Genomic DNA, 12,673 nt, shown 5'->3' on the forward strand with positions numbered 1-12,673 from the left:
TATCTTATTCTACAACAGACACTGCCAACGCTTGGTCTACAACAGACACTGTCAACGTTTGAACTACTCTAATCGAATAATAGGATTTCACTGTCTTTCTTATAACGTCCCTACGCTTTTAAAGGGCAGAAAGATTCAATTTTTTTTTTGTTAGTAGTAACGGAAGCAAAGAACCCTCGGCCCAACAATGAAAATAATTGGCTACACCCTACATCGTAATAAATGAACTTATTTTATATTGAAATGATAACGGAGAATTACTTTATAGGTAAAATTGTTATTTTAAAACCAGGAGACAAATCTAGGTATTTATAGGTAAAATTGTTATTTTAAAACCAGGAGACAAATCTAGGTGTTTATAGGTAAAATTGTTATTTTAAAACCAGGAGACAAATCTAGGTGTTTATAGGTAAAATTGTTATTTTAAAACCAGGAGACAAATCTAGGTGTTTATAGGTAAAATTGTTATTTTAAAACCAGGAGACAAATCTAGGTGTTTATAGGTAAAATTGTTATTTTAAAACCAGGAGACAAATCTAGGTATTTATAGGTAAAATTGTTATTTTAAAACCAGGAGACAAATCTAGGTGTTTATAGGTAAAATTGTTATTTTAAAACCAGGAGACAAATCTAGGTGTTTATAGGTAAAATTGTTATTTTAAAACCAGGAGACAAATCTAGGTATTTATAGGTAAAATTGTTATTTTAAAACCAGGAGACAAATCTAGGTATTTATAGGTAAAATTGTTATTTTAAAACCAGGAGACAAATCTAGGTGTTTATAGGTAAAATTGTTATTTTAAAACCAGGAGACAAATCTAGGTATTTATAGGTAAAATTGTTATTTTAAAACCAGGAGACAAATCTAGGTGTTTATAGGTAAAATTGTTATTTTAAAACCAGGAGACAAATCTAGGTATTTATAGGTAAAATTGTTATTTTAAAACCAGGAGACAAATCTAGGTATTTATAGGTAAAATTGTTATTTTAAAACCAGGAGACAAATCTAGGTATTTATAGGTAAAATTGTTATTTTAAAACCAGGAGACAAATCTAGGTATTTATAGGTAAAATTGTTATTTTAAAACCAGGAGACAAATCTAGGTGTTTATAGGTAAAATTGTTATTTTAAAACCAGGAGACAAATCTAGGTATTTATAGGTAAAATTGTTATTTTAAAACCAGGAGACAAATCTAGGTATTTATAGGTAAAATTGTTATTTTAAAACCAGGAGACAAATCTAGGTATTTATAGGTAAAATTGTTATTTTAAAATTAGACAAATCAGGAGACAAATCTAGGTATTTATAGGTAAAATTGTTATTTTAAAACCAGGAGACAAATCTAGGTATTTATAGGTAAAATTGTTATTTTAAAACCAGGAGACAAATCTAGGTGTTTATAGGTAAAATTGTTATTTTAAAACCAGGAGACAAATCTAGGTATTTATAGGTAAAATTGTCATTTTAAAACCAGGAGACAAATCTAGGTATTTATAGGTAAAATTGTTTATTTTGTCAAAACCAGGAGACAAATCTAGGTATTTATAGGTAAAATTGTTATTTTAAAACCAGGAGACAAATCTAGGTATTTATAGGTAAAATTGTTATTTTAAAACCAGGAGACAAATCTAGGTATTTATAGGTAAAATTGTTATTTTAAAACCAGGAGACAAATCTAGGTATTTATAGGTAAAATTGTTATTTTAAAACCAGGAGACAAATCTAGGTATTTATAGGTAAAATTGTTATTTTAAAACCAGGAGACAAATCTAGGTATTTATAGGTAAAATTGTTATTTTAAAACCAGGAGACAAATCTAGGTATTTATAGGTAAAATTGTTATTTTAAAACCAGGAGACAAATCTAGGTATTTATAGGTAAAATTGTTATTTTAAAACCAGGAGACAAATCTAGGTATTTATAGGTAAAATTGTTATTTTAAAACCAGGAGACAAATCTAGGTATTTATAGGTAAAATTGTTATTTTAAAACCAGGAGACAAATCTAGGTATTTATAGGTAAAATTGTTATTTTAAAACCAGGAGACAAATCTAGGTATTTATAGGTAAAATTGTTATTTTAAAACCAGGAGACAAATCTAGGTATTTATAGGTAAAATTGTTATTTTAAAACCAGGAGACAAATCTAGGTATTTATAGGTAAAATTGTTATTTTAAAACCAGGAGACAAATCTAGGTGTTTATAGGTAAAATTGTTATTTTAAAACCAGGAGACAAATCTAGGTATTTATAGGTAAAATTGTTATTTTAAAACCAGGAGACAAATCTAGGTATTTATAGGTAAAATTGTTATTTTAAAACCAGGAGACAAATCTAGGTGTTTATAGGTAAAATTGTTATTTTAAAACCAGGAGACAAATCTAGGTGTTTATAGGTAAAATTGTTATTTTAAAACCAGGAGACAAATCTAGGTGTTTATAGGTAAAATTGTTATTTTAAAACCAGGAGACAAATCTAGGTATTTATAGGTAAAATTGTTATTTTAAAACCAGGAGACAAATCTAGGTATTTATAGGTAAAATTGTTATTTTAAAACCAGGAGACAAATCTAGGTATTTATAGGTAAAATTGTTATTTTAAAATCAGGAGACAAATCTGGGTGTTTATAGGTAAAATTGTTATTTTAAAACCAGGAGACAAATCTAGGTATTTATAGGTAAAATTGTTATTTTAAAACCAGGAGACAAATCTAGGTGTTTATAGGTAAAATTGTTATTTTAAAACCAGGAGACAAATCTAGGTATTTATAGGTAAAATTGTTATTTTAAAACCAGGAGACAAATCTAGGTGTTTATAGGTAAAATTGTTATTTTAAAACCAGGAGACAAATCTAGGTGTTTATAGGTAAAATTGTTATTTTAAAACCAGGAGACAAATCTAGGTGTTTATAGGTAAAATTGTTATTTTAAAACCAGGAGACAAATCTAGGTGTTTATAGGTAAAATTGTTATTTTAAAACCAGGAGACAAATCTAGGTATTTATAGGTAAAATTGTTATTTTAAAACCAGGAGACAAATCTAGGTATTTATAGGTAAAATTGTTATTTTAAAACCAGGAGACAAATCTAGGTGTTTATAGGTAAAATTGTTATTTTAAAACCAGGAGACAAATCTAGGTATTTATAGGTAAAATTGTTATTTTAAAACCAGGAGACAAATCTAGGTATTTATAGGTAAAATTGTCATTTTAAAACCAGGAGACAAATCTAGGTGTTTATAGGTAAAATTGTTATTTTAAAACCATTAGACAAATCTAGGTGTTTATAGGTAAAATTGTTATTTTAAAACCAGGAGACAAATCTAGGTATTTATAGGTAAAATTGTTATTTTAAAACCAGGAGACAAATCTAGGTATTTATAGGTAAAATTGTTATTTTAAAACCAGGAGACAAATCTAGGTATTTATAGGTAAAATTGTTATTTTAAAACCAGGAGACAAATCTAGGTATTTATAGGTAAAATTGTTATTTTAAAACCAGGAGACAAATCTAGGTATTTATAGGTAAAATTGTTATTTTAAAACCAGGAGACAAATCTAGGTATTTATAGGTAAAATTGTCATTTTAAAACCAGGAGACAAATCTAGGTGTTTATAGGTAAAATTGTTATTTTAAAACCAGGAGACAAATCTAGGTATTTATAGGTAAAATTGTTATTTTAAAACCAGGAGACAAATCTAGGTGTTTATAGGTAAAATTGTCATTTTAAAACCAGGAGACAAATCTAGGTGTTTATAGGTAAAATTGTTATTTTAAAACCAGGAGACAAATCTAGGTATTTATAGGTAAAATTGTTATTTTAAAACCAGGAGACAAATCTAGGTGTTTATAGGTAAAATTGTCATTTTAAAACCAGGAGACAAATCTAGGTATTTATAGGTAAAATTGTCATTTTAAAACCAGGAGACAAATCTAGGTATTTATAGGTAAAATTGTTATTTTAAAACCAGGAGACAAATCTAGGTATTTATAGGTAAAATTGTTATTTTAAAACCAGGAGACAAATCTAGGTGTTTATAGGTAAAATTGTTATTTTAAAACCATTAGACAAATCTAGGTATTTATAGGTAAAATTGTTATTTTAAAACCAGGAGACAAATCTAGGTATTTATAGGTAAAATTGTTATTTTAAAACCAGGAGACAAATCTAGGTGTTTATAGGTAAAATTGTTATTTTAAAACCAGGAGACAAATCTAGGTATTTATAGGTAAAATTGTTATTTTAAAACCAGGAGACAAATCTAGGTATTTATAGGTAAAATTGTTATTTTAAAACCAGGAGACAAATCTAGGTATTTATAGGTAAAATTGTTATTTTAAAACCAGGAGACAAATCTGGGTATTTATAGGTAAAATTGTCATTTTAAAATCAGGAGACAAATCTGGGTGTTTATAGGTAAAATTGTCATTTTAAAACCAGGAGAAAAATCTGGGTATTTATAGGTAAAATTGTCATTTTAAAACCAGGAGACAAATCTAGGTGTTTATAGGTAAAATTGTTATTTTAAAACCAGGAGACAAATCTAGGTATTTATGGGTAAAATTGTCATTTTAAAACCAGGAGACAAATCTAGGTGTTAAATAAAACAAACAAAAATAATTATGAAGGAACTGTTTCTACATCCATATAGTGTAGTTAAAGAACACACAAATCAGAGCCATAAAATATCATTGGCTACGACATTGACAAAAGAAACAATAAATGACACATCGTCAACGAATCAAAGTCAAATAGTTATCCATAAAATAAGCTCGACAGACATAAATTATTTCCAACATGTCTGAACTAGTTGTTCTCGAATTTCTCATCAGAATGATCGCTACCTGTTTTATTTGTTTCCGGCCTTCATAAAAAGAAAGTATATATTACGCAGAATAATCATATAATGGGCCCGGCATGGCCTAACGCGTAAGGCGTGCGACTCGTAATCCGAGGGTCGCGGGTTCGCATCCCGGTCGCGCCAAACATGCTCGCCCTTTCAGCCGTGGGGGCGTTATAATGTGACGGTGTATCTCACTATTCGTTGGCAAAAGAGTAGCCCAAGAGTTGACGATAAGTGGTGATGACTAGCTGCCTTCCCTCTAGTCTTATACTGCTAAAATAGAGACGGCTAGCGCAGATAGCCCTCGAGTAGATTTGTGCAAAATTAAAAACAAACAAAGAGACAAGTGCTTATCACTTTACTCAGATAAGGTTTCTTACCTCAACAGTTAGATTCGTACAAATCTGGCTTTTCTTCTGCCCCCTCTCAATGAGAGCTGAGCTCATCTCAAGGGGTGGTATATATATATATATACTCGTACAATTTCGTACAAGTAAGATTTTCCCTGGTTAAATTTTATTTGTAATAGTGGATAACCTAAGTAGTGTTGGATCCATCTAGTACCGTATGTCTTACTAACAATTACTAGGGTATTAACCTTTGATTAACCCTTGTTTTGTGCTTTATCCTTACGTCAGAGATTATCTAGCGATTTACAGAGTAACAATAGGGTTATCTGTGAAAGTTGTCACATTATTATAAGTAACGGCTGTCTAAAATCCAAATTTCTTGATAAAGATTAACATAAAAACGGATATTGGCAGTAGATGCAAGATGAAGTCAGGATACTATCCAGTTAACAACCAATAATATCAAAGTTTACGTTAACACTGGAGCCAATACAAGTGCTGGAAGTCGTTATTTTAAAACAAAACACCAGATTAGGAGAATCAGGAGTTTTAAATTATGGAGCTTAGGTTTACAAACCATCTGTTTTTAGGTCACCTATGACCAGGGTCTTTCGTTGGAGGGACTTGTTCCACTGGTTCTACTTGTTAATTTTCCTTGGCCTGAAGCTTTTAACTTGATGAATTAGTTAGACTGTTAGAAAAAAAGAAACTTTACACTTGTTCTTCATTTCATATTGAGCTATTGTATGTTTAGTAAAGGAAAAAGATATTGTTTTTACACCGACTAGTTAAATTTAGAAACTACTTTTTAAAAGAATATATAAACAAATCTGTACAAGTACAAGTAATACCTATCATAACATAACTATCAACTGTACCGATCACCTGTCGTGTACTAGTACAAGTAATACCTATCATAACATAACTATCAACTGTACCGATCACCTGTCCTGTACTAGTACAAGTAATACCTATCATAACATAACTATCAACTGTACCGATCACCTGTCCTGTACTAGTACAAGTAATACCTATCATAACACAACTATCAACTGTACCGATCACCTGTCCTGTACTAGTACAAGTAATACCTATCATAACACAAGTATCAACTGTACCGATCACCTATCCTGTACTACTACAAGTAATACCTGTCATAATATAACTATCAACTGTACCGATCACCTGTCCTGTACTAGTACAAGTAATACCTATCATAACACAAGTATCAACTGTACCGATCACCTGTCCTGTACTAGTACAAGTAATACCTGTCATAACATAACTATCAACTGTACCGATCACCTGTCCTGTACCAGTACAAGTAATACCTATCATAACACAACTATCAACTGTACCGATCACCTGTCCTGTACTAGTACAAGTAATACCTATCATAACACAACTATCAACTGTACCGATCACCTGTCCTGTACTAGTACAAGTAATACCTATCATAACATAACTATCAACTGTACTGATCCCCTATTCTGTAACACTACAATTAATCTCTGTCATAACACAACTATCAACTGTACAGATCACCTGTCCTGTACTAGTACAAGTAATACCTATCATAACACAACTATTAACCATGGAAACCGATCCTCACTTCATTATGCGGAAGAAGACAGACTTATGTTCTGTCGGATCATTTATGACCCCTTCCATATATTCTTCCATTATATTGATAAATCATTATTTGTCTTTTTCCTATGATATTAGCATAACACATTCCTTATACAAGTTGCTCATAAAAGATATTCTGTAATCATAAATCACCTTAGATCTGTATCGAGTCCCCTACATTTAATAAGGCTCTCAGTATGTCTATATCTCGTTCAGTACACAGCTTGTCCATTTTCTACAACGTTTCTTCCAAAAGTTTTTCACACCGCTATGCACGAGGGGCTGGACTAATCATAGCGTCTGAACCTTGGTTTATCGCTTGAGTGTCATTTTCGACCACTGAATGTATTGTAAAACAGTGTGTTTTTATTAAATATACCTTGCCTAGTTTACAGTCCATTACTTTAGGCCCAGAGGCAAACCACCTGTGTTATTTTTTGTGTCTTGAACTAATTAGTTTGCCCCAAATAGTTCGTTTTCCGCTGTTTTCCAGCAATTGTTTGGTTTAATTATACTCCTTATTTGGAAAACTACGTGTTAAATGTGCAATAGAACACGAAGTAACTGTCGGTGCTGTGCACATTGTAATGATAACACGAGTAAAGGTTTCAGTTTTGGTTTCGACTTTATTTTCCTCAATGTTTTGTTGATAGGGAAGTTTCGTGACTGTGAAAGGTGTAAGCTTCAATTACAATCTGTGAAAACGGTAATTACCTAAATAGGGCATTTACGTAGACTGTGATTAGAAAGTGAAAATTTTTAGTATCACACAAAATTCTCGGAGTTATTAAAATTCAGGTTAGCCTCCCAAGAGCTAAACATAAGCTTCAAAACGTTGTTAAAGCTACCAAAGAACAATTATTTGTTACTCCTTTTCTAAAAGTATGTCAAGTTCTGACCAGAATTATAAATAGTTCAAACACATGACACCAGTGGTTAAAAACTAAAGAAAAAAATGAATTTAAAATACATAATATTGTTTGTTTGTGTTTTTACAAAGTCACATTGCAAAAACGGCTCGTTTGGGTTGAGAAAATATTTTACGTGGAAGAGCGAACAACGTTTCGACCTTCTTCGGTCATCGTCAGGTTCACAAAAAAAGAATGGGGTAACTGACCGGAAGCTGACCACATGTTTGGAAGGGGTTGTGTAACTGAGTGTCGGAATGTAGAGGGCGGTGTTAGATGTTTGAATATATAATTTTATTTATTTTATTATATTAATATAGGTATAAAGGCGTTCCTTTATATTGGTTTATTTTGGGCTTAAGTTGTTGTATAAGTGAGGCTTCTTTAATTTAGCCTTTGTTTATGTTTGTTTTTTTACTTATACAACAACTTAAACCCAAAATAAACCAATACAAAGGAACGCCTTTATACCTATATTAAATATAATAAAATAAATAATATAAAATTATATATCCAAACATCTAACACCGCCCTCTACATTCCGACACTCAGTTACACAATCCCTTCCAAACATGTGGTCAGCTTCCGGTCAGTTACCTCTTTCTTTCTTTGTGAACCTGACGATGACCGAAGAAGGTCGAAACGTTGTTCGTTCTTCTATGTAAAATATTTTCTCAACCCAAACGATCCGTTTTTACATATATATTTCTCTACAAGTGGGTTTTCTCGACATCACTAAAAAGTCACATTGGACTACCTGCTGTATTCACCACAGGGAATCACAGCTCATATCATACTTTTATCACAGCTCATATCATACTTTTATCATAGCTCATATCATACTTTTATCACAGCTCATATCATACTTTTATCCTACCCGGGGACAAAAGAGATCAGGAGAAACACAGGAAATTTAAATAATGGAGTTAACCACACAGAAGACAACTGAACTTTTTCTTTGCTGTTTGTTAACCACATAGAAGACAACTGAACTTTTTCTTTGCTGTTTGTTAACCACATAGAAGACAACTGAACTTTTCCTTTGCTGTTTGTTTCCCACATAGAAGACAATTGAACTTTTTCTTTGCTGTTTGTTAACCACATAGAAGACAACTGAACTTTTTCTTTGATGTTTGTTAACCCCATAGAAGACAACTGAACTTTTTCTTTGCTGTTTGTTAACCACATAGAAGACAACTGAACTTTTCCTTTGCTGTTTGTTAACCACATAGAAGACAACTGAACTTTTTCTTTGATGTTTGTTAACCCCATAGAAGACAACTGAACTTTTTCTTTGCTGTTTGTTAACCACATAGAGACAACTGAACTTTTCCTTTGCTGTTTGTTAACCACATAGAGACAACTGAACTTTTTTTTTGCTGTTTGTTAACCAAATAGAGACAACTGAACTTTTTCTTTGCTGTTTGTTAACCACATAGAAGACAACTGAACTTTTTCTTTGCTGTTTGTTAACCACATAGAAGACAACTGAACTTTTTCTTTGCTGTTTGTTAACCACATAGAAGACAACTGAACTTTTTCTTTGCTGTTTGTTAACCACATAGAAGACAACTGAACTTTTCCTTTGCTGTTTGTTTCCCACATAGAAGACAACTGAACTTTTTCTTTGCTGTTTGTTAACCACATAGAAGACAACTGAACTTTTTCTTTGATGTTTGTTAACCACATAGAAGACAACTGAACTTTTTCTTTGCTGTTTGTTAACCACATAGAAGACAACTGAACTTTTTCTTTGCTGTTTGTTAACCACATAGAAGACAACTGAACTTTTTCTTTGATGTTTGTTAACCACATAGAAGACAACTGAACTTTTTCTTTGCTGTTTGTTAACCACATAGAAGACAACTGAACTTTTTCTTTGCTGTTTGTTAACCACATAGAAGACAACTGAACTTTTTCTTTGCTGTTTGTTAACCAAATAGAAGACAACTGAACTTTTTCTTTGATGTTTGTTAACCACATAGAAGACAACTGAACTTTTTCTTTGCTGTTTGTTAACCACATAGAAGACAACTGAACTTTTCCTTTGCTGTTTGTTTCCCACATAGAAGACAACTGAACTTTTTCTTTGCTGTTTGTTAACCACATAGAAGACAACTGAACTTTTCCTTTGCTGTTTGTTAACCACATAGAAGACAACTGAACTTTTTCTTTGCTGTTTGTTAGAGTTGTCTTTTAGAGTTATTTTCATTTTATAAAAACGTGGGTTCTTACATTAAAATATGGGCGTTACTCGCGATTTACTGGTCAGTTGTATGTAGTTGTTTGAGATTCCTAGTTTAGTAGAGCTATTTCAGGATGCGTCGTACTGTAGCAATTTTAGAAAAAACTGGTATATGGTGAGGAAGTTTAAATGTAACGCTAACGTTCATAATAATGCCTGACTAACATGGATTTAGTAAAAAGGCTTAATTATAAGGGCACGGCATGGCCAGGTGGATTAAGGCGTTCGACTCGTACTCTGACGGTCGCGGGTTCAAATCCCCGTAGCACCAAACATGCTCGCCTTTTAAGCCGTTGAGACATTGTAATGTGACGGTCAATCCCACTATTCGTTGGTAAAAGAGTAGCCCAAGAGTTGGCGGTGGGTAGTGATGACTAGCTGCCTTCCCTCCAGTTTTACATTGCTAAATTAAAGACGGCTAGCGCAGATAGCCCTCGTGAAGCTTTGCGCGAAATTCAAACAAAAACAAACTTAATTATAAAGAAAGCGTTCATAATAATACCTGACTAACCTGAATTTAGTGAAAAGTATTAAGTGTAACGTTCATAATAATACTTGACTAACCTGAATTTAGTGAAAAGGATTAAGTATAACGTTCATAATAATACCTGACTAATCTGAATTTAGTGAAAAGGATTAAGTATAACGTTCATAATAATACCTGACTAATCTGAATTTAGTGAAAAGGATTAAGTGTAACGTTCATAATAATGCCTGACTAATCTGAATTTAGTGAAAAGGATTAAGTGTAACGTTCATAATAATGCCTGACTAATCTGAATTTAGTGAAAAGGATTAAGTTTAACGTTCATAATAATGCCTGACTAATCTGAATTTAGTGAAAAGGATTAAGTTTAACGTTCATAATAATGCCTGACTCATCTGAATTTAGGTGTTGTATGTGTTGATTTGTATTTCTTAGGTTCTGGTGGAAACTCAAAGAAGGTGGTGTGTTACTACACAAACTGGTCGCAGTACAGACAAAACATAGGAAAATTTTATCCAGAAGATGTTGATCCATTTCTCTGCACCCACATCATATTCGCTTTTGGTTGGATGAAGAAAAACCAACTGTCTGCTCATGATGCTTCGGACGAAAGTAAAGATGGCAAGAAAGGTCTCTATGAGCGAGTTACTGAGCTGAAGAAGAAAAACAGCGATCTGAAGATTCTCCTTGCTGTGGGTAAGTTGTTCTCTGGCGAATGGACGTTGAATTAAAGGTCTGTCGTTTGTGTAAAAATTGAATGTAACCAGTCATGGAAACTGCAGTAGATAAACATTCACATTTTACTACTCTGTAATATGAGCAAACACGAGATATTCACCTGTATTAGTTCTATATTTTTCTCCGCTAGGAGCATATCTTGATCTATAAACTCAAGAAAATAAGATAATCTTGTAAAATGCAATTTTTATTAAAATCTTAAGATAGCATAGTGGCTGGTTTTCAGGTGAGTTTTTATGGAAAACAATTTATTAAAAGATAAATTTGAATGAATTACATAGGAAGCAAGTAGTGGTTAGGAGTGTCTTACATTCTGAAACTTAATAAATATAAATCATAAAACGTATTTGAAAATCCATCATATAAGATCCAGGTTAAAACAGAATGGATTAAAAAATATTTTGACACGTTTGAGTAGCTGTAATGTGAAAACGAGCAAAGAAGATATAACTTAGGAAGTTCTGTTGTTGAACATAATTGTTGTCATATTTAATGAGTACATTAATTAGGCCTGTTAAGTATACATATTTAATGGTATTTAAGACAGTTGTTATATTTAACCAGTACTTTAGTTAGGTATATTAAGTACATATATTCAATGCTGCTTAAGACCGTTGTTGTGGTTAATCAGTACATTACTTAGGCTTATTAAGTACATATATGTGATAGTGTTTTTAAGACTCTTGTCATATATAACCAGTTAGGCCTATTAAGTACGCAGATTTAAGTTAGTTAGTACGTTAGTTAGGCCTATTAACTACATATATTTAATGGTGTTTGAGACGCCTGTTATATTTAATCAAGGCATTGGTTAGGCCTATTAAGTACACACATTTAATAGTGTTTAAAGACAGTTGTATTCATTTAATGAACTAGTTTAGTCCTCTAACTTTCTCTACATTTTTTTATATTCTGTTAAAACTGGCAAAAGAAATATTTAACTAAGTAACTAAACTCCAGTAATAACAGTTAAAAGAAATAAATATATCAACGTTTCGCAAGGTTAACTTTCTTTACCCTGATTTAGCCTTATTTTATATTAGATGTTATTTATCGATGTTATAGATATAATTTCATTTCTTAACGTCAGGGGGCTGGTCATTTGGCACGAAGAGGTTTAAAGATATGGCTTCAAACAGCTACAACCGAAAACTATTCATTTTCAGTGCAGTGGAGTTTCTCAGGCAACGGAACTTTGATGGTTTGGACTTGGACTGGGAATTTCCTCGGGGGACAAGCGATAAGACCAACTTTGTCGAACTAGTCAAGGTGAACAATATGTTTACACTCGGAAATCCCAAGACTACCAAACTGATGTTTTCGTGGTCATTGTTTGAATATTCGTTTACTTAAGTACATAGTCACCTGTTATTGTCGTGTTTGTGCTGTTTACTTGTGGAGCAAAGGTTTATTACCTGTAGGGAAAGTCAATATTTAAGGATGGGCAGCTTAATGTTGTTGTTTGTAAGGAA

General features: G+C 32.0%; 1 pseudogene across 1 annotated transcript in view; it reads left to right on the forward strand.

Annotated features, from left to right (window-relative positions):
• LOC143224728 (chitotriosidase-1-like) overlaps positions 1–12,673 on the forward strand; it is a 49,692-nt pseudogene that overhangs the window by 11,727 nt on the left and 25,292 nt on the right. Inside the window, exons 2-3 of the transcript XR_013013419.1 lie at positions 10,899–11,159; positions 12,292–12,470. The product of XR_013013419.1 is annotated as a chitotriosidase-1-like (transcript). The remainder of the gene's footprint in view (positions 1–10,898; positions 11,160–12,291; positions 12,471–12,673) is intronic.

Source organism: Tachypleus tridentatus, chromosome 9 (genome assembly GCF_004210375.1).
Source record: "Tachypleus tridentatus isolate NWPU-2018 chromosome 9, ASM421037v1, whole genome shotgun sequence".
NCBI classification, from domain to species: domain Eukaryota; kingdom Metazoa; phylum Arthropoda; class Merostomata; order Xiphosura; family Limulidae; genus Tachypleus; species Tachypleus tridentatus.